General features: G+C 42.6%; 2 long non-coding RNA genes across 2 annotated transcripts; both read right to left on the reverse strand.

Moving 5' to 3' along the window:
- Positions 1 to 1,603: 1,603 nt before the first annotated feature.
- LOC146810038 (uncharacterized) lies at positions 1,604 to 2,623 on the reverse strand. Its single transcript, XR_014965624.1, has 3 exons — positions 2,544 to 2,623; positions 2,355 to 2,456; positions 1,604 to 1,893 (listed from the first exon to the last, which is right to left on the reverse strand). It is a non-coding gene; the product is annotated as an uncharacterized LOC146810038 (long non-coding RNA).
- Positions 2,624 to 7,982: 5,359 nt separating this feature from the next.
- On the reverse strand, positions 7,983 to 9,002 carry LOC146810039 (uncharacterized). The gene is made up of 3 exons (XR_014965625.1): positions 8,923 to 9,002; positions 8,734 to 8,835; positions 7,983 to 8,272 (listed from the first exon to the last, which is right to left on the reverse strand). It is a non-coding gene; the product is annotated as an uncharacterized LOC146810039 (long non-coding RNA).
- Positions 9,003 to 21,526: the final 12,524 nt, after the last annotated feature.

Consider the following 21,526-nt stretch of genomic DNA (forward strand, 5'->3'; position numbering starts at 1 on the left):
GGTTATGTCTGATTTAATCCATTGTGCACTTAGTGCCTTACATATAGGGTTGACTATGCCATTGTTTACTTGTTACTTCCTTATTACCAAAATTGGGGGTTCAACTGATACCCGTGTACCGCACCAGCAGTGGAAATTTACCTGCTCCTTCCCAATTTGAATGTGCGCCGTGTTCTAGTAACTGACTGCATGAGTGCACCGAACCCTTCTTTCTCCCCCCTCATTGGATTCGCGGCACACACATTTGGGGAATGGCAAACTTAGGCAACCCTTTTCTAAAAACAATACCCTTCTGCCCTTGTATGGCCAATGTAACGCCTGTAGCGTCGCGCCTGACCCCCGTGAGCCACTTTATTACCCGACCATATTGTCTTCCAGCCCCTCACCTACTGACTGCAATCTATATAGCTGCTGTGACGCCATGCTGATGAGCAAGTCGTGCCTACCAAACTTCTGCTAATGAGTACCATAGGGCAGATCAGAGGGAGGGGACGGGGGGAAACAATAAGCACTGGTACCTGCCTTTTCTTAGCAATGGACATACAAATGTTCTTAATACCTTGTAGCCTTTTTGTGTTTTAACACCTTGTGTCCCCAACTTTTGAAACAGTAGCACACCTGGTAGATGTCAACTTCCACAGCCAGCCTACCTACAAGGCTATCGGGGCAGGGAGGTTTATGTTTAACTGAAGCAACCTGTTCCTGCCCTATAATAATGTGTATGCACCGGAAGCGCAGCAGACGAGCGCAGCGGGCGCGACGAATGCGCGCCAAAGGCGCGCATAAGGCAAGCTCATCTGCGCTCGTCCACGCCGAGTCAGGGCCTAGGGCCAGTCCCTCTGCCTCCCAGTCCTCAGAACCTATACACTACAGTGCTGAAACCCTCCACAGTCTCAGGGCACCCAACAGCAACTGTAGTCGACACAGCTATCAAGCTGACACCCTGCCGCCTACCTGCCCTAAATGCCACTACTCCTTCAAACCCAAATTAATCATGGAACCGCTACACGACTTCCGTATGTTCTTATTGAACTGCCGCTCTCTCCCCAAACATACGGCTGAAATCGCGCTTCTAATAGAGGAACACACACCAGACATTCTGTTCCTAACAGAACCTGGTTATCCCCTGAGGCCGATCCAGCGGTCATAGAAGCCCTCCCACCAGGCTTCCAAATCTCCCGCCAAGACCGACTTAAAGGGAGAGGAGGAGGCGTGGCGATAATTTATAAAGAACAACTCCACTGCCGAGTGGTTTCCGAAACCATTACGTACTGTGAAAGTCTTACTTTCTCAAAAGAGTAGAGAGGGACCCCAAAGACAAAGGAGAGGGGTACCAAATGTGACCGTAGTCAGAAAACAGAGCCTCCTTGTCAATGATACAAAGCATTCAATACATAACAGTCAACGTACCTTTCACACTGCAATGGCGATAATGGACAGCACAGATGTGGTCACAATAATTGAGAGAAAAAATTATTAGATCAAGATAATTTATTATCAATTTCATACATAAAAACTGTAAACACAGTATTATATATTGTCATGTAGCTATTTTAGGAAGCAGTGACAGTATAAACATATCAATACACAATAAAAGACACCATCAAAGAAAACAAAACATATCATAAAATATAAGGTTAGGGACACCATAAAAAGGACAAAAATAGTCCTATTGACAGAGGAAAATCACCAAACCAACAATTCATTAATTGTGACCCTAGTCAATATTACTTCCCAATGATTATGTCACAAAGAATTATAATCACAGATTTTGTGTGGTTTCCTCGTATTAGAGCATCGACGCGTTTCGGTGGGCTATTAGTTCTCGGCCAACACCTTCATCAGGAAAAATCAACATAAAGTCCCAGTTGTAGTTACATTAAAATCAACAATCTGAAAAAAACATAACATAACAATTTTTTAGTCACTTATAGAGTCTATTTATTCTCTCAATACATAGACACACATACGGCTGTCCAACAAATACACAATTGCACCAAACAGATCAACAGCCAAGCAAGTTTATTATGCAAGTCTATTTGTCATTTTAGTTAAGACTGCCACTTTGTAATACTATACAAGATCTTTGTTATTAGCATATGGTGCTTATGTGAGCGCTACTGAGTCAAAGTGTCTTTACACAATATTTTTGAATGGATTCATAGAAACCCAAATTAGCTATATTTTGGAAACGCCTACTAATTTGTCTATAAAATCTATGGTGGCACTGCGTAAGAGTCCTTACTTAAGCATCTTGTCAATTGGGTATCTATACACTGAGCTTTAGCTTCAGTACCATTACTTGTGTTCTATATCAGGTTGTAATTCATTTACATTCATAGAGGACCAACTACCTTATTGGTATAAGAGGCTGTATCCATGCAAATATCACCACTCGGTTACTTCTCCCTCAATCGGCGATTAGAATTAGTCAATCACGGTGGGTTTATAAGCACCTAGTAAGTGAAAACATCACAACTTCCAATATTCCGTTTTAAACAAGAGTCACACTATAAGGAAAGATTAGTTCCACTTAGAATTACCTTGGATATATCTGCAATGAGTCTAAAAAGACTTCACGACACAAAAGTTTCTCTATTTGGGTAATATCCTTGTATCTCCCACGCAAACGTTTTAGCACCTATTCAATGAGAATGAGTTCCAAGTTAGGTTGATACATTATCATACATGTTATGAGTAGTTTTTTTGCATACTGTTGAGATCTCAAAGGGTTTAATGGAAGATTCTATGTACACATTTTCAGATTCATAGTCCTAGAGAGATCGGACGCTTCTTAATTATTCAGAGCTTTAGGCATTCATATATGGCTCTGTCACGGGTGATTTTATTACTATCCCAACTATGTCGGAACCCACCATATTATCCAAATTTTATGTGTCTCTCACTACATAGGAATCCCTGTCAATAATATCTGATAGAATCTATCAGATATATTCAACAGCACTTGCTGTAAGAAAATTTTTTTTTCTCAATATTGTTCATTTACCTTAGGCAGCTTTCTTCTATTTATTCCCTGCTGCACCATCCAATGTTCATAAAAGTTATATGTTCATGCTAGGGTTCAATGCGCGGTAACAGCACTACGGGGAAAATAGTTATGTTTCAGTTTAAATCGAAATGTGCTTTGCTATAGTGAAACAGATATTAGCCTTTACTCGAAGTTACAACTCAGGCTACCTCTCATCAAAAACTGACCACCGTCTTACTGTTATAATGCGTGCAAACAGCCTTCTATGCCAGTACAACCAAACTTGGTTGGAACTCGAGGAGTATCTATACTATATGGCTCTTAACGAGAAAATTACTTCTGAGATATTACAGACGCATTGCCTACTCCGGCCAGACCATCGTGAATGTCACCGCCATTTTGGAGGTGTCAAAACAAGGGTTAGATGCCCTATATATTAAGCGGACGCTTTATTTTAAACAAGCGCAAAGAAACGACCGATAAACCTGCAAACGCCGCCGTTCAAGTAAAAAAGTTTTTTTAACATTGCTCATTTACCTTTGAAAGATTTTTTGCTATTCGCTCCCTGCTTCACCATCAAAAGTGGTTAAAAATTATATTCAAGCCAGGGTTCGATGCAAAGTAACGGCACTACGGAGAAAACAATTATATTTCAGTTAGAATCGAGGTGATCTCTGCTTTAGTAAAACAGATTCTAGCCTTTACTCAAAATTACAGCTAAGGCTATCTTTCATCAAAGCTTACCTCCGTTCGCCTGTTACGGTGCGTATGAACAGCCTTCTGTGCCAATACAGCTAAACTTCATTACAACTCGAAGACTATATATATGGTATGACACTTAACGGAAACAAATGGAAGTAAGAATACTGCTTCCGGGGCATTACGGACATGCCACCTACTCTGCTCTAGCCCCCGCGAACGTCGCCGCCATCTTGGAGGTATCAAGAGAAGGTTACAGTACCCATATATAACGAGAATAGTATCTCAACCAAAACGAAACGAAGACCAATAGGTATTCAATCGCCATCATTTTTAAAGAGAGTATTCTTCTTGTGAAGATTGTTGTCATTTGTTTCATGACATATACCTGCTACCGTTTCATTCAAAAGCAAACCATACGGTACGCGAGAATTTTTGAAAATGGTTCATCCTTGATCCCTCATATCTTAAAGATCATATCAGTGGAGAAGATGTACCCACTGGATTATATTAGGTCATATTTTTGCGGAAACTGGAACTCTAAAAAAGAGCCACAACAGAATATAACCTAATTACTATTGAATTAATTCTTATCTATTCAAAGCCAACCTAGGCCAAAAATTCAATTCATTTGACATAAAAGTGAATTGAACATGTGCCATTAGGTCTATGGTCTTGGCTCAGAGATGATATAGTACAGACCACACTTCAAAGATGAGCAATTTCTCTTACTCCTATGCCCCTGAACAGCAAGATCAAATTTCTACCCGCGAGATTTTACATACAGAGTATTAGATATATCTTATTTTGTTGCCAACAAATGTTCCCATTCTTCTCTGCAGTTTAATCCTTTATGTGCAGTGTTTAAATGGGAGATATACCATTGTTCACGTACCTTTCGCTTGTTAGTGATATTACCACCTCTCCTATCAATCTTAATTTTTTCTAGGATGAACCACATAAAATCGTTTTCTCCGTGTCCATGCTCAAGAAAGTGTTGCACCAACGGCGCAGTTATTTTTCTTGTTTTTATCGCTGATCTGTGCTCTTGTAACCTAATCCTCAATTCTCTGCCTGTTTCTCCCACATATCCAAGCCCACAAGGGCACTGGAGGAAGTAGACCACATTCTTACTCCTACAGTTGTTAAGAGTGTTAGCTCTGACTGTGTATCCATTATGCCTCATCTCTTTAGATTGCAGGCACTGTGGGCAAATGTTACAAGTGCCACACCTGTAGTTGCCGCATGCACGATCGTTTACTATGGTTTGCTGATTGTCGAATCTATCTTCACCATAGGTATGTACTAAAATGTCTCGCAGGTTGTTGTTTTTCTTGAACGCAAACAATGGTTTATCTAGTTTGACCTCTTCCTCATAGTTTAGGATGTGCCAATTTCTATTGACAACATTTTTGATTTGGTTGCTCATGTTGCAAAATTTGCTTACAAAGACCACTTTGCTGGGTAATTCTTTACTTGCTGCAGGTTTGTGAATCAGAGCATCTCGATCATAAAACCTGGCGCGTTTTAGAGAGTGGGACAAGAGTTTTTTTGGGTATCCTCTATCACTAAATTTTCTCTTAAGGTCATTGGCATGTTTGTAAAAATCTTGTAAATCCGAGCAGTTTCTCCGAAGGCGGAGAAACTGGCTAAAAGGGATACTATCCCTCTGAGATTTGGGATGAAAACTTGAAAAGTGAAGAAGAGTGTTCTTGGCCATAGGTTTAGTAAACAGTTCAACTCCCAGAACTCCATTGACATCCTTGATTGTAATGTCCAAAAAGTCAATCTTGGTTCTACTGAAGTGGAACGTGAATCTCAGGTTTGGATCTCCCAGATTTAACCATTCGAGAAATGTTTCCAGATCCTCTGTGGAGCCTTCCCATATAAAGAAAATATCGTCAATGTAGCGGTACCAGCCCGCTACATTTTCGAAAAAAGGGGCCATCTCGTTGTATATATGCCTGGTTTCGAATTGACCAACATACAGGCAGGCCAGACTAGGAGCACAGGTGGCCCCCATGCTGGTCCCTTTAAGCTGTTTAAAATATTTGTCTTTGAACAGAAAGATGTTATTTTTCAAAATCAGGTTAACACAGTTGACAATGAAGTCGGCATTGGCTCCACCTAGGTCTCGGTCAGTCAAAACCTCTCGAATCACATTTACTGTGTCATGCTGTGGGATGTTGGTATATAGAGACTCAATGTCTAGAGTGACTAGACACTGAGTCTCCCCACAGAACGGCTTCCCTTCAACAAGAGAAATCATGTGAGCGGAGTCCCTCACATAAGAGCGCAGCCCACAAACAATAGGGCGCAAGAAATGGTCAACATATTTGCTGATCGGTTCTAGAAGGGATCCAATACTGCTCACTATTGGTCTCATCGGGGGATCTGTACAGTTCTTATGGATCTTTGGCAGACCATAAATGGCAGGAGTTCTTGGTTCCAAGTTATTAAGGAATTTGAACTCATCCTCACAGATCCAAGATTTCTCTTTAGCTTCTAGGAGCAGGGCTAAGCACTCTCTAGATATAGTTAATAACTGCCTCTCGTTTGTCCGTACATAGTGTTCCTTAATGTTAAGCATTTCTAGCATCCTGCGCTCATAGTCCAGGGTATCGAAAACCACCACCCCACCTCCCTTGTCGGCAGGTTTGATGGTGAGATTTCTGTCTGTTTTGAGGGAATTAAGGGCCCGTCTTTCTGCTCTATTGATGTTATTTTGTCCTGTGAATTTGTTTGATTTGTTCAGGATTTTATGGATGTCACTCTCAACCGCTTTCTCAAAGATTTCAACATTTTTGCCAATCATGGCCAGACTCAGGGTGAATTGAGATTTGGGTTTAAAACCCGAGTGATTAATGCGTTCAAGAGTGTCCCTATTTTCAAAGAATCTCCTAAGTCTCACTTTCCTAAAAAAGGCACGCAAGTCTTTTTCTAATTGGAACTTATCTATTGGTGCTGATGGGACAAAGCTAAAACCCTTACTAAGAACACTAATTTCTATTTCATTAAGGGATTTATTGGATAAATTAATCACTGGTGCTCTGTCTGTCGCCAATATCGTTGGCTCCTGGTACGCATGTATTCCTGTTGTTGAGGAGGACCCCTGTTCGTCTGGCCTCTCCCCGGATTCCCATTGTAACGTAGTCCTCTCCTCGGACGCGAATCTAAAAAAGGCACGTATTCCCTAGTGTTGCCCCTGTTTACAGGTTCATCTATTGGTATGCTATCATCCTCACTGCTAGAGCCTGACGTGTTAGAGAAAGTAACCTGTTTTCTGCCACCTCTACTGTATATTTGTCTATTTTGTGGTTTCTCCCATGTCATATCATTTCTCTGTTGGAAATAATTCTCCCTGAGATATGGGTAGATCTTTTCCTGAGAAAACCTATCCATATCCTTTCTCAGTTTGTTAGTTTTTTTATTTATTAGATAGTCTCTATATCCTTCCACATCTCTATTAATATCCTCTAACTTTTTTTTGGCTTCTTCTAATGCAGAACAATTGTTTAGTTCTTGCTCCAATTTGTCAATGGCCTCTTTCTCAATTATGATGAATTCTTGGGCAGTCTCAATGATCAGAAGCATCCAATCACGGCTGCATCTATTTGAAATCATAGCCCATGTCTCCAAAAACTTTCTGTTTTCTATAAACAAGCCCGGTTCGTTGCGAACCTGTAGCCCAATTGGGATTGTGCCTGATTTTACATATTCAATCAAGAATTCGGCATGGGCCTCAGTGCGTATCAGTTTCTTCTTTAGATTTAGCAACTTGCCCCAGTTCTCACCTTTCCCTGATATAACAGTGATTTTATTCCCATTTTTTGTATTGATGATTTTATTAAGTTGGTCATCACTGAAACCAAATGTTCTGAATTGGTCCATATGTGGGCTAGAAGCTCTCACTCGGACTCGTACAATAAAGGGGGATATACCAACGCGAACTCTCCAGCACCAAGGGCTGTACAAAATGTCTCAAAAGAGTAGAGAGGGACCCCAAAGACAAAGGAGAGGGGTACCAAATGTGACCGTAGTCAGAAAACAGAGCCTCCTTGTCAATGATACAAAGCAATCAATACATAACAGTCAACGTACCTTTCACACTGCAATGGCGATAATGGACAGCACAGATGTGGTCACAATAATTGAGAGAAAAAATTATTACATCAAGATAATTTATTATCAATTTCATACATAAAAACTGTAAACACAGTATTATATATTGTCATGTAGCTATTTTAGGAAGCAGTGACAGTATAAACATATCAATACACAATAAAAGACACCATCAAAGAAAACAAAACATATCATAAAATATAAGGTTAGGGACACCATAAAAAGGACAAAAATAGTCCTATTGACAGAGGAAAATCACCAAACCAACAATTCATTAATTGTGACCCTAGTCAATATTACTTCCCAATGATTATGTCACAAAGAATTATAATCACAGATTTTGTGTGGTTTCCTCGTATTAGAGCATCGACGCGTTTCGGTGGGCTATTAGTTCTCGGCCAACACCTTCATCAGGAAAAATCAACATAAAGTCCCAGTTGTAGTTACATTAAAATCAACAATCTGAAAAAAACATAACATAACAATTTTTTAGTCACTTATAGAGTCTATTTATTCTCTCAATACATAGACACACATACGGCTGTCCAACAAATACACAATTGCACCAAACAGATCAACAGCCAAGCAAGTTTATTATGCAAGTCTATTTGTCATTTTAGTTAAGACTGCCACTTTGTAATACTATACAAGATCTTTGTTATTAGCATATGGTGCTTATGTGAGCGCTACTGAGTCAAAGTGTCTTTACACAATATTTTTGAATGGATTCATAGAAACCCAAATTAGCTATATTTTGGAAACGCCTACTAATTTGTCTATAAAATCTATGGTGGCACTGCGTAAGAGTCCTTACTTAAGCATCTTGTCAATTGGGTATCTATACACTGAGCTTTAGCTTCAGTACCATTACTTGTGTTCTATATCAGGTTGTAATTCATTTACATTCATAGAGGACCAACTACCTTATTGGTATAAGAGGCTGTATCCATGCAAATATCACCACTCGGTTACTTCTCCCTCAATCGGCGATTAGAATTAGTCAATCACGGTGGGTTTATAAGCACCTAGTAAGTGAAAACATCACAACTTCCAATATTCCGTTTTAAACAAGAGTCACACTATAAGGAAAGATTAGTTCCACTTAGAATTACCTTGGATATATCTGCAATGAGTCTAAAAAGACTTCACGACACAAAAGTTTCTCTATTTGGGTAATATCCTTGTATCTCCCGCGCAAACGTTTTAGCACCTATTCAATGAGAATGAGTTCCAAGTTAGGTTGATACATTATCATACATGTTATGAGTAGTTTTTTTGCATACTGTTGAGATCTCAAAGGGTTTAATGGAAGATTCTATGTACACATTTTCAGATTCATAGTCCTAGAGAGATCGGACGCTTCTTAATTATTCAGAGCTTTAGGCATTCATATATGGCTCTGTCACGGGTGATTTTATTACTATCCCAACTATGTCGGAACCCACCATATTATCCAAATTTTATGTGTCTCTCACTACATAGGAATCCCTGTCAATAATATCTGATAGAATCTATCAGATATATTCAACAGCACTTGCTGTAAGAAATTTTTTTTTTCTCAATATTGTTCATTTACCTTAGGCAGCTTTCTTCTATTTATTCCCTGCTGCACCATCCAATGTTCATAAAAGTTATATGTTCATGCTAGGGTTCAATGCGCGGTAACAGCACTACGGGGAAAATAGTTATGTTTCAGTTTAAATCGAAATGTGCTTTGCTATAGTGAAACAGATATTAGCCTTTACTCGAAGTTACAACTCAGGCTACCTCTCATCAAAAACTGACCACCGTCTTACTGTTATAATGCGTGCAAACAGCCTTCTATGCCAGTACAACCAAACTTGGTTGGAACTCGAGGAGTATCTATACTATATGGCTCTTAACGAGAAAATTACTTCTGAGATATTACAGACGCATTGCCTACTCCGGCCAGACCATCGTGAATGTCACCGCCATTTTGGAGGTGTCAAAACAAGGGTTAGATGCCCTATATATTAAGCGGACGCTTTATTTTAAACAAGCGCAAAGAAACGACCGATAAACCTGCAAACGCCGCCGTTCAAGTAAAAAAGTTTTTTTAACATTGCTCATTTACCTTTGAAAGATTTTTTGCTATTCGCTCCCTGCTTCACCATCAAAAGTGGTTAAAAATTATATTCAAGCCAGGGTTCGATGCAAAGTAACGGCACTACGGAGAAAACAATTATATTTCAGTTAGAATCGAGGTGATCTCTGCTTTAGTAAAACAGATTCTAGCCTTTACTCAAAATTACAGCTAAGGCTATCTTTCATCAAAGCTTACCTCCGTTCGCCTGTTACGGTGCGTATGAACAGCCTTCTGTGCCAATACAGCTAAACTTCATTACAACTCGAAGACTATATATATGGTATGACACTTAACGGAAACAAATGGAAGTAAGAATACTGCTTCCGGGGCATTACGGACATGCCACCTACTCTGCTCTAGCCCCCGCGAACGTCGCCGCCATCTTGGAGGTATCAAGAGAAGGTTACAGTACCCATATATAACGAGAATAGTATCTCAACCAAAACGAAACGAAGACCAATAGGTATTCAATCGCCATCATTTTTAAAGAGAGTATTCTTCTTGTGAAGATTGTTGTCATTTGTTTCATGACATATACCTGCTACCGTTTCATTCAAAAGCAAACCATACGGTACGCGAGAATTTTTGAAAATGGTTCATCCTTGATCCCTCATATCTTAAAGATCATATCAGTGGAGAAGATGTACCCACTGGATTATATTAGGTCATATTTTTGCGGAAACTGGAACTCTAAAAAAGAGCCACAACAGAATATAACCTAATTACTATTGAATTAATTCTTATCTATTCAAAGCCAACCTAGGCCAAAAATTCAATTCATTTGACATAAAAGTGAATTGAACATGTGCCATTAGGTCTATGGTCTTGGCTCAGAGATGATATAGTACAGACCACACTTCAAAGATGAGCAATTTCTCTCATGACCTAATATAATCCAGTGGGTACATCTTCTCCACTGATATGATCTTTAAGATATGAGGGATCAAGGATGAACCATTTTCAAAAATTCTCGCGTACCGTATGGTTTGCTTTTGAATGAAACGGTAGCAGGTATATGTCATGAAACAAATGACAACAATCTTCACAAGAAGAATACTCTCTTTAAAAATGATGGCGATTGAATACCTATTGGTCTTCGTTTCGTTTTGGTTGAGATACTATTCTCGTTATATATGGGTACTGTAACCTTCTCTTGATACCTCCAAGATGGCGGCGACGTTCGCGGGGGCTAGAGCAGAGTAGGTGGCATGTCCGTAATGCCCCGGAAGCAGTATTCTTACTTCCATTTGTTTCCGTTAAGTGTCATACCATATATATAGTCTTCGAGTTGTAATGAAGTTTAGCTGTATTGGCACAGAAGGCTGTTCATACGCACCGTAACAGGCGAACGGAGGTAAGCTTTGATGAAAGATAGCCTTAGCTGTAATTTTGAGTAAAGGCTAGAATCTGTTTTACTAAAGCAGAGATCACCTCGATTCTAACTGAAATATAATTGTTTTCTCCGTAGTGCCGTTACTTTGCATCGAACCCTGGCTTGAATATAATTTTTAACCACTTTTGATGGTGAAGCAGGGAGCGAATAGCAAAAAATCTTTCAAAGGTAAATGAGCAATGTTAAAAAAACTTTTTTACTTGAACGGCGGCGTTTGCAGGTTTATCGGTCGTTTCTTTGCGCTTGTTTAAAATAAAGCGTCCACTTAATATATAGGGCATCTAACCCTTGTTTTGACACCTCCAAAATGGCGGTGACATTCACGATGGTCTGGCCGGAGTAGGCAATGCGTCTGTAATATCTCAGAAGTAATTTTCTCGTTAAGAGCCATATAGTATAGATACTCCTCGAGTTCCAACCAAGTTTGGTTGTACTGGCATAGAAGGCTGTTTGCACGCATTATAACAGTAAGACGGTGGTCAGTTTTTGATGAGAGGTAGCCTGAGTTGTAACTTCGAGTAAAGGCTAATATCTGTTTCACTATAGCAAAGCACATTTCGATTTAAACTGAAACATAACTATTTTCCCCGTAGTGCTGTTACCGCGCATTGAACCCTAGCATGAACATATAACTTTTATGAACATTGGATGGTGCAGCAGGGAATAAATAGAAGAAAGCTGCCTAAGGTAAATGAACAATATTGAGAAAAAATTTTTTTCTTACAGCAAGTGCTGTTGAATATATCTGATAGATTCTATCAGATATTATTGACAGGGATTCCTATGTAGTGAGAGACACATAAAATTTGGATAATATGGTGGGTTCCGACATAGTTGGGATAGTAATAAAATCACCCGTGACAGAACCATATATGAATGCCTAAAGCTCTGAATAATTAAGAAGCGTCCGATCTCTCTAGGACTATGAATCTGAAAATGTGTACATAGAATCTTCCATTAAACCCTTTGAGATCTCAACAGTATGCAAAAAAACTACTCATAACATGTATGATAATGTATCAACCTAACTTGGAACTCATTCTCATTGAATAGGTGCTAAAACGTTTGCGTGGGAGATACAAGGATATTACCCAAATAGAGAAACTTGTGTCGTGAAGTCTTTTTAGACTCATTGCAGATATATCCAAGGTAATTCTAAGTGGAACTAATCTTTCCTTATAGTGTGACTCTTGTTTAAAACGGAATATTGGAAGTTGTGATGTTTTCACTTACTAGGTGCTTATAAACCCACCGTGATTGACTAATTCTAATCGCCGATTGAGGGAGAAGTAACCGAGTGGTGATATTTGCATGGATACAGCCTCTTATACCAATAAGGTAGTTGGTCCTCTATGAATGTAAATGAATTACAACCTGATATAGAACACAAGTAATGGTACTGAAGCTAAAGCTCAGTGTATAGATACCCAATTGACAAGATGCTTAAGTAAGGACTCTTACGCAGTGCCACCATAGATTTTATAGACAAATTAGTAGGCGTTTCCAAAATATAGCTAATTTGGGTTTCTATGAATCCATTCAAAAATATTGTGTAAAGACACTTTGACTCAGTAGCGCTCACATAAGCACCATATGCTAATAACAAAGATCTTGTATAGTATTACAAAGTGGCAGTCTTAACTAAAATGACAAATAGACTTGCATAATAAACTTGCTTGGCTGTTGATCTGTTTGGTGCAATTGTGTATTTGTTGGACAGCCGTATGTGTGTCTATGTATTGAGAGAATAAATAGACTCTATAAGTGACTAAAAAATTGTTATGTTATGTTTTTTTCAGATTGTTGATTTTAATGTAACTACAACTGGGACTTTATGTTGATTTTTCCTGATGAAGGTGTTGGCCGAGAACTAATAGCCCACCGAAACGCGTCGATGTTCTAATACGAGGAAACCACACAAAATCTGTGATTATAATTCTTTGTGACATAATCATTGGGAAGTAATATTGACTAGGGTCACAATTAATGAATTGTTGGTTTGGTGATTTTCCTCTGTCAATAGGACTATTTTTGTCCTTTTTATGGTGTCCCTAACCTTATATTTTATGATATGTTTTGTTTTCTTTGATGGTGTCTTTTATTGTGTATTGATATGTTTATACTGTCACTGCTTCCTAAAATAGCTACATGACAATATATAATACTGTGTTTACAGTTTTTATGTATGAAATTGATAATAAATTATCTTGATGTAATAATTTTTTCTCTCAATTATTGTGACCACATCTGTGCTGTCCATTATCGCCATTGCAGTGTGAAAGGTACGTTGACTGTTATGTATTGATTGCTTTGTATCATTGACAAGGAGGCTCTGTTTTCTGACTAAAGTCTTACTTTCAACATTGAATTATCACCCAACAGTTGCCTTTCCGGCACTCTTATCTACCGCCCTCCCGGCCCCCCGAAGCAGTTCCACGTCAGTTTACCATCTAGCGTGGCTGAACGTCTTAATATTACATCCAACTTCATCCTGCTAGGTGACTTTAATTTTCATTTCGAGTCATCTTCAGACCACATAGCCTTGACCTTAGCAGAGGATCTAGCAGCTCTGCAACTCTCCCAACGGGTCACCTCTGCCACCCACGTGAAGGGCCATTTGCTGGACCCAGTCTTCAGCAACTGCCCTGGCCTTTTAACCAGTCCACCTATTCCCCTGCCCTGGACGGATCATCTCCTGATCCCCATTAACTGGACTGTGTTTAAAACCCCTGAACCAACACCTACCACTAGACTCACGAGAGCTTGGTCCCACCTAGCAGTTGACAAGTGGACCAGCAAACTTGCTGAGAATCCACCTATGATTAATGACAACCCCGGCCTAGCTAACCAGGCCTATGTCAACTGGATCACTCAATCTCTTGATGTTGTTCTGCCCAAAAAGAAAATCACGCTCAAACGTTCCCACAAAACTGCCCCGTGGTATACGGAGACTCTTAGAGACAAGAAACGACTCTGCAGGAAATCGGAAAGACGTTGGCGATCTGATTATTCTATAGACAATAAAACCCTCTATCGAGAAGCCATCAGTGAATATAAAACACTGATAAAAGCGGCACAAGCCTCATACTTCTCCGCGAAAATCCTGCTTGCTAAATCTAAACCCAAGGAAATTTTCCAAATCATTAAAAAACTAACTAAACAGCCCCCTAGCCTGCAGGCGGACAAGTCCACCACCCACTGCATTAATATCGTTGAATTTTTTCATCAGAAAATAAGCTCTATCTACTCTGCCTTTCCCCCGGAAAACCCTACCCCCTCAACCCCCTCTTTCCATCCCGCTACCCCCCCCCAGTAAACAGCCACCCACGTTGACACACTTCCTCCCTCTGGATCTCGCCACTCTTGAACCCTTAGCACGAAAAGTAAAATCCGGATCCCCTGATGACCCTGCCCCACCAGACATAATAATGGCAGCTTCGCAGACCACCCTACCTATTATTAGGGAGGTCTTAAATGCCTCCATCTCTTCTGGCACGGTCCCGACCGTATGGAAGCAGGCTATGGTCAGAGCCTTATTAAAAAAGCCTAATTTGGACTCTACCAATCTGAGCAACTTTCGCCCCATTTCCCTGTTCCCATGGGCAAGCAAGATCCTGGAGAAATATATAAATCTACAACTTATCAACTTCCTGGAAGATCACCACCTATTGGACCCCACCCAGACGGGCTTTAGACCAAAACATGGGACCGAGACCGCCCTCCTCATGGTCACCGAGGAAGCCAGAAAAATCCTGGATCAAGGAGGATCAGTGGCAGTGATCCTCCTTGATCTCAGCGCGGCCTTTGACACGGTCAGCCATGACATTCTGCCGGACCGCATATCCCAGGCCGGGATTAAGGATAAAGCCTGGTCTTGGTTCCAGTCCTTCTTAGAGGATAGATCCTTTCGTGTGTTCGAAGGCGAGTCTGTGTCCACCAGCAGACCTTTGAAGTGCGGAGTCCCCCAGGGCTCTTCTCTGAGCCCTGCACTCTTTAATCTGTACATGAGGCCGCTGGCTGATGTCGTCCGCCCATTTGGGATTAAGATCATCTCCTATGCGGACGACACGCAGCTGGTGGACTCCATGACGCAGGCAGCCAATCCACCTGCTCGGGGCGGGCTCAGAGAGTGCCTGGAGGAAGTGAAGACCTGGATGTCCCTATCGTGCTTAAAATTGAATGGGGACAAAACCGAGCTTATGCTTCTAGGCCCCTCGGATCTTAGTCTCCCCGCCTCCCTGTGGCCGCCTAGTCTGGGAACCCCCCCCCCCCAACTCCCAAAAACAGTATCAAGAGTCTCGGAGTCTGGCTGGACAGATCTCTGTCCTTTAATGTACAATCCATAAAACTCTCAGCCACTTGTTTTGGCATCATGAGGATGTTAAAGAAAATTCTCCCTCTCCTCCCCCTGGAAGCACAAACAAGCAGCCGTACAAGGTCTAATTCAGTCACGCCTTGATTTTAATAACGCACTTTATCTTGGTGCTCCTGATTCCACTCTGAGAAGGCTTCAGACAGTCCAGAACTGTGCAGCACACATTTTACTCGACCTTCCCCGCAGACAGTCAGTGAGGTCCGGACTGGTATCCCTTCACTGGCTACCAGTGCGCCAGAGAGTTATGTTTAAAGCTATGTGCATATCTCACCAGGCTTTCTGGAACACTGGTCCCAGGATTACGCGGGACCTAATTACCCACTACATGCCCAGCAGAAGCCTATGCTCTAGTCAGACTTTCCTTGCATTGGCCCCCAGAATTAAAAGAGCCAAATCCGGAGGTAGAACATTCTCCCATAATGCTGTCAGAGCCTGGAACGGCCTCCCGTTGCATCTCAGAGCCAACTCCAATCTTACGGCCTTCCGCAAACAGCTGAAAACCTTTTTATTTCATCCTGTCTAATTTACCCCCTTCCCTCTCCTCCTGGGCTACTGTGCGGGTCATTGGTATTCTCAGCGCTTGGACGCCTCCGGGCAGCAATTCGCGCTCTACAAATGTACATCCAATCCAATCCAATCCAATCCATGCCCTCGGATCCAGACTGCACATACTTTGCTGAATTTGACCAGACATTCGCACAGACCTTTTCAAGTGCTACCATGCTAGCACAATAATGGTGTCAAATCTGGTTTGAGGGAATGTTTGTGATGTGCACACTATTGCAGGCACCGCACCCTTTTTGGAGTGACAAGTAGCACAGCCCCCCAGGCTTGCTTAATTGCAGTCAGAATACAGATACACACTACCTGCTAACCAGCTGTGGCTCATGGTGTTTAAACCAGCAATAGACCTAGTTCACTTCGTTAACCCCGGAATTGATTACCCTCCACAGAATCGGAGCCGGGTTTGGCTCACCTTTCAGTCACCTAGTAATAAATGTTGGAACATTTTCACCCTGCATAGTCAGAGGGTCCTGCGTATTATTAATCCAATGATAATGTCGATATCTAAGGTTCCCAGATTCATGTTTTGCCGCAGCCCATCTTTTGTGGGTCTGCTGGGACCCCTCTGCCTCCCTGCAAGCAACCTTGTTACTTAATACAGCACCCTACTGCACGTGCCTGCCACGCAAAGACACCTGACAACAACATGACACACCGCAGCTTGGTGAAGACGGTATTGAGCCAAACATACCCCAGTCTGCGTTTTCATCATTTATACTTTAAAGAGGCTCCCGTTTGTATGGAGTGTGTGGCTATGTCCAGATGTTCACCTATGTTCCACATAGGTGACTATCCTACTATGATGTGTAAAGGCTCACTGTCAGATGAGCTTAAAATTATGTGACATTAAGCAAGGGTGACCTCATGTACCTGCCATGTATCCTTCCTTTCTTACAGGAATTTTGACTGTCAAGTTTGACCTGTGGTGTTTGCCCCCAGACTTCCCAGGCTGCATAACTACAAACACTGTAGGCAGTTGCTATCATTACCAGCGTTTCCCCCAACTATTGGAACCACAGCACACTTGTTAGATGACAACTTCCACAACCCGCCTCGCAGCAGGCGAGTAATTTCTAGCTTAACTGAAGCAACCCTCTGTGGTGTAGTATGAACTGCTGTGACTGTGCAACCTGTAACCTGCCTTTGTTTACAGAATGCACATACTTTGCTGACTTGACCAGACATGTGCACAGATAGTCTTGATAAAATATGGCGAACAAGTTAACGGTGTCAAATCTAGTTTCAGTGCATGTTTGTCTCTTGTACATTTGCCATTGAGTACCTAGAATTGTTTTAAAATCTTGCCTTCTTCACAGCAGAGTGAGCCCATTTGCTGAAAGGACCTGGCTCACTAGGTTTCTCCCTGGAATTTGTTGCCGTCCACCAGACTAAAAGGCCTGCCTATTCCCCGGTTTGCCTCCTAGTACCCAATTACTGCGTGATATGATACATTTTACTAAGAAAACTGGCAGTCTACCGTAGCCATCACCCATTCTCAGCCCTTAGTAATCACCCTCAATCCTCCTGTATACCACATGGAGGATCCAGGTAGTAGAAAGGGTGTGACCATGTCTTGCTAGAGTGGACAACACACGCAATACACGTTTGTGACCGACCTCATCAATCTACATGGCTGCCCAGCTTCTGGTGCTTATGAACGAGAGGATTTGAGGAATGCATGTCTGAGTATTTCACTGCTCCTATTAGTTGAAATGGTGTGGACCTGTCTAGGTAGAGTGGCCACAGCAGTCTATTATACGTTTGTGACTGCCCTCACCAAGCTACGTGCCTCCCCACCTTCTGGTGCTTCTAAACGAGTGGCCTGAGAAATGCTTTACTATGCAGTGTTCTGCCCACAATCTTACCAGGCTACTTAGTTGCTAACAATGTGAGTGGCTTAATGACTGATGTATAACATCTAATAGTCATAGTTTCATATCTCTCACAACCTACCTTAATGTGAGTCTTGTTGGTGTTATTTGGAGGACCGGGGACGTTTGTGGCTGCCTTGGCAGCGAAAGTGGCTATTTTATTCCTAATCCGTTGTTCTCCTGGTGTCACAATCTTCAATTTATTTTTTGCATGCAGCGTCTCTATCACAATTAAGAGTCCATACAAGCATACTAGTCCATACCTGTATCTGAGGCATAAAACAATATTCAAAGGAGTAAATTACTGGGAGTTCAGCAACCCTTCCCGTTTAACTGCATCAAGCTAGGCACAACTGAGTATCACACTCAAGGGATATTAAAAAGGGGGGGATTGTATCAGATATTTGGCAACTCATCCCTTCGATCTGCAACAGGATAGTCATTAACAGAACACCAAGCCACAAGACTTAAAGAGCAGTATCAGCTATTAGCACATTGCCCCCTCTCACTAAGGCATGATAGTCATTCAAGAATGGTTAACATGCACCTTTCCAAAGGTCTTCCTGGACTTTTACAGTAACGCTCTGCTGCAGTGTGACCTGTTGGCCCAGTGCATTGTGGCATCCCAAAGGCGCTTGCTTAAAGAAAGTTCATCAAATAAGGTTCTTTCTATACATGGTATCGCATAATCTGCTGTCACAAAACCTTTACAGAAGATGAACTGGCTGCCCCTGCCAAAACTTGAAGCCTTGCCTTACTAGCTGCATAAGTACTGTCTGCAGGATGCCTGAAGCTCCTTGTTCTCACACGGCCACTTAACGACATGGGTGCCCCAGATACTGAATCGAAGAGGGGCTATAATATCCACGTGCCGACTTTGGCATGCGGCTACCTGCGCCCCATGCGAGACTCATCCACATTGGTTCTGTGACAAAATTCAGGCCCTGGCACCCATTATCGTAATCATAAATGGGGTAGCTGCTTTAATACCAGTGCAAAGGTGCGACTGTGGGATTGCTGTGATTTGCCCTGCCACATGTCCTGGTCAACGCTGCCCCTAGACGAACCTCCGATCTCTTCTAGGCAGAACCTAAACACCCGAGTTATCTTGACCTGAACTGGCATGGCAGTTTATTTGGATTATTTGCCCTCTCTGCGACATAGCGAAATAAATTAGAAAAGGCGATGCACGTTTAAACTGGTGGCTGATCATGTTACTTACGCCTGCATATACTCCGCTCAGAGCAACCAGCAACCCGATGGCTTCCCTTGAAAAGGGGGTACCAACAGACAGCCAATTCCTCACCGTGTCACTCATTTCCCCCTGGCAGAGATCAACAGAGGATGATCAATGACCACTGGGTGGGGTGGGGGGGTCTTAACTCCCACTGGACCCTGCTAACTTCTGGGCGTATTGCGCACAAGAAGAGGCCATGATGAGAACGCATGGATGGTAGAACATACACAAGATATAAAGGGGCCTCCTCTGTGGGAGAGGCTCCAAGCCAGCTCTTCCACTTCCTGTACGCAGGCAAAACACCAACGTCGCTGTTCTCAGAGAGGCCAGGGTGAAAACTGGCCCTCAGCAGACCCACGCTTGATCGAAGACCTTTCAGACTGGAAATCATGCTCTGCACCCATGCGTAAAGCACCGGGCCAGATGTAGAACGGCTCAAACAAGCTACACACCGGGTTTATTAGCACCTGCTTCAGAAAATTGAAAGCTACACAAATTTTTCAACCGTGTGCGACGCACAATGTAGGTAGTTGCCTTTACCGAACGGATGTTGAAACCGTTACAAGCATCCGACTCCCTCCTATACCTCAGGCATCATGATATTAAGTTGGTGAAGAAAGAGCAAATGGACAGCCGAAGCAATGAATGGCAATGGTCTATTCTGCTCATCTGTGGCCTAATATTAGTCAAACAGTGGAGCACCCGACAACTGACACTAATTCTATAATATGTCCCCCATATTTCAGCTTCCTTCTGGCTTAGTAATGGTAAAAAATAGCCACAGTGCCACCCGATGGTCTACCATTTGCATCATAGACAAGCATATAACTAGTGACTGTCTTAGAATGTAGTAGAAGCAACACATTCCAAGTTTAGACATTCAGTCAGCAAGGCACCCTTAAATGCACATCACAGACTCCCTCTTGCAAAGTACTGTATCAAGCCGCAGGTATAGTTACCAAAGGACTGGTGGCGCTCAAGATCGGGCACAGTTTCAATTCACTTGACAAAGTGCCTCTCGTTTACCAGTTACTTGCCCAACTGTTGCCGGGTAATTTTGCTCGCAAACACCGCCCCCTGCGTTGCGTTCTTTAATTGATTATGTATATTGACGTTCTATATTGCGCTGCTCGACCAGCATATATTGGGGCACTGTACATGGGCAACGGTTGCTGATGCCCACGAGAGAAGCTCTTCTCGTCGCCATCGCCAGAAGACGGCACACCTTACAGGGCCTGTGCACAACCTGGCACCAGGCCCTTAACCCCTGCCATTGCCTCCCCCAACCTGGAAGCAGCCTAGCAACTCAATTGCTCACCCCATACCGGCAGGCAAGCTTGCCTGGGGGCAGCGCAGACGACCCCAAAAGGGGTGGTGGGGTTGGTGAAGGGGCAGCACCAAGAGAGTAAATCAATCACCTCAACGGGGCCCGAGCTCGCCCCACAAAACACTGATGCTGCCTGCAGGCAACGAGCGCGATTCGATGCTGCACGGCTGGAATCCATCGATCAACGCGTAGAATAACGAGGGGGATTACATGCTGGGGTTTGGCACAGGCACGGTATATTATGCTGCAAGGTGCGCCTCCCCGATTCCAAAACATTTTTATGATGCGAGGTGCGCCTCCCCGATTCCGCCGACATAGGCGACTGCAAATCACAATGCATCCGTTGCCGAGGTGCAAGGCTGTCCTCCCAGAGCCACGCGATGCGATGACCAAGCGCCCGCTCCTCAAATGCACAACCCTGCCCTGGAGATGCAGCTCCTGGACCGTGCCACTCTCTCCCTGTACCCCTCTACAAAGCTATGCCAGGCGCACCCCAAAACGCCTGGGGCAGGACCATTAGGCCCAAATGGCGTCGCCCGCTCACCACACACCAAAAGCCCACCGTTCAAACCAACAAGCCACCCCCCCAGAGCCACAATCTTGGTGAGTCTTTCTCAAAGTGAAGTACAGTGCGGCTGAATAGTTGCGAGAGACAGAGTTATATTATGGATCCCTTGCACCAGAATAGGCAGCTCTGGCCGTTGCGGCACACCCTGCCCCCAATGTGCTACAGTGAACCTTCCTATCTAAATTATACAGCTATGGTGGGAGACTGTTCCTATTGCAGCCTTTGGGAAGTTTAACAACAATTCGGCCTTAATATTCAGTGCCTAGTCAAGTAT

The sequence above is a fragment of the Triturus cristatus genome, chromosome 7 (assembly GCF_964204655.1).
Source record: "Triturus cristatus chromosome 7, aTriCri1.1, whole genome shotgun sequence".
NCBI lineage: Eukaryota > Metazoa > Chordata > Amphibia > Caudata > Salamandridae > Triturus > Triturus cristatus.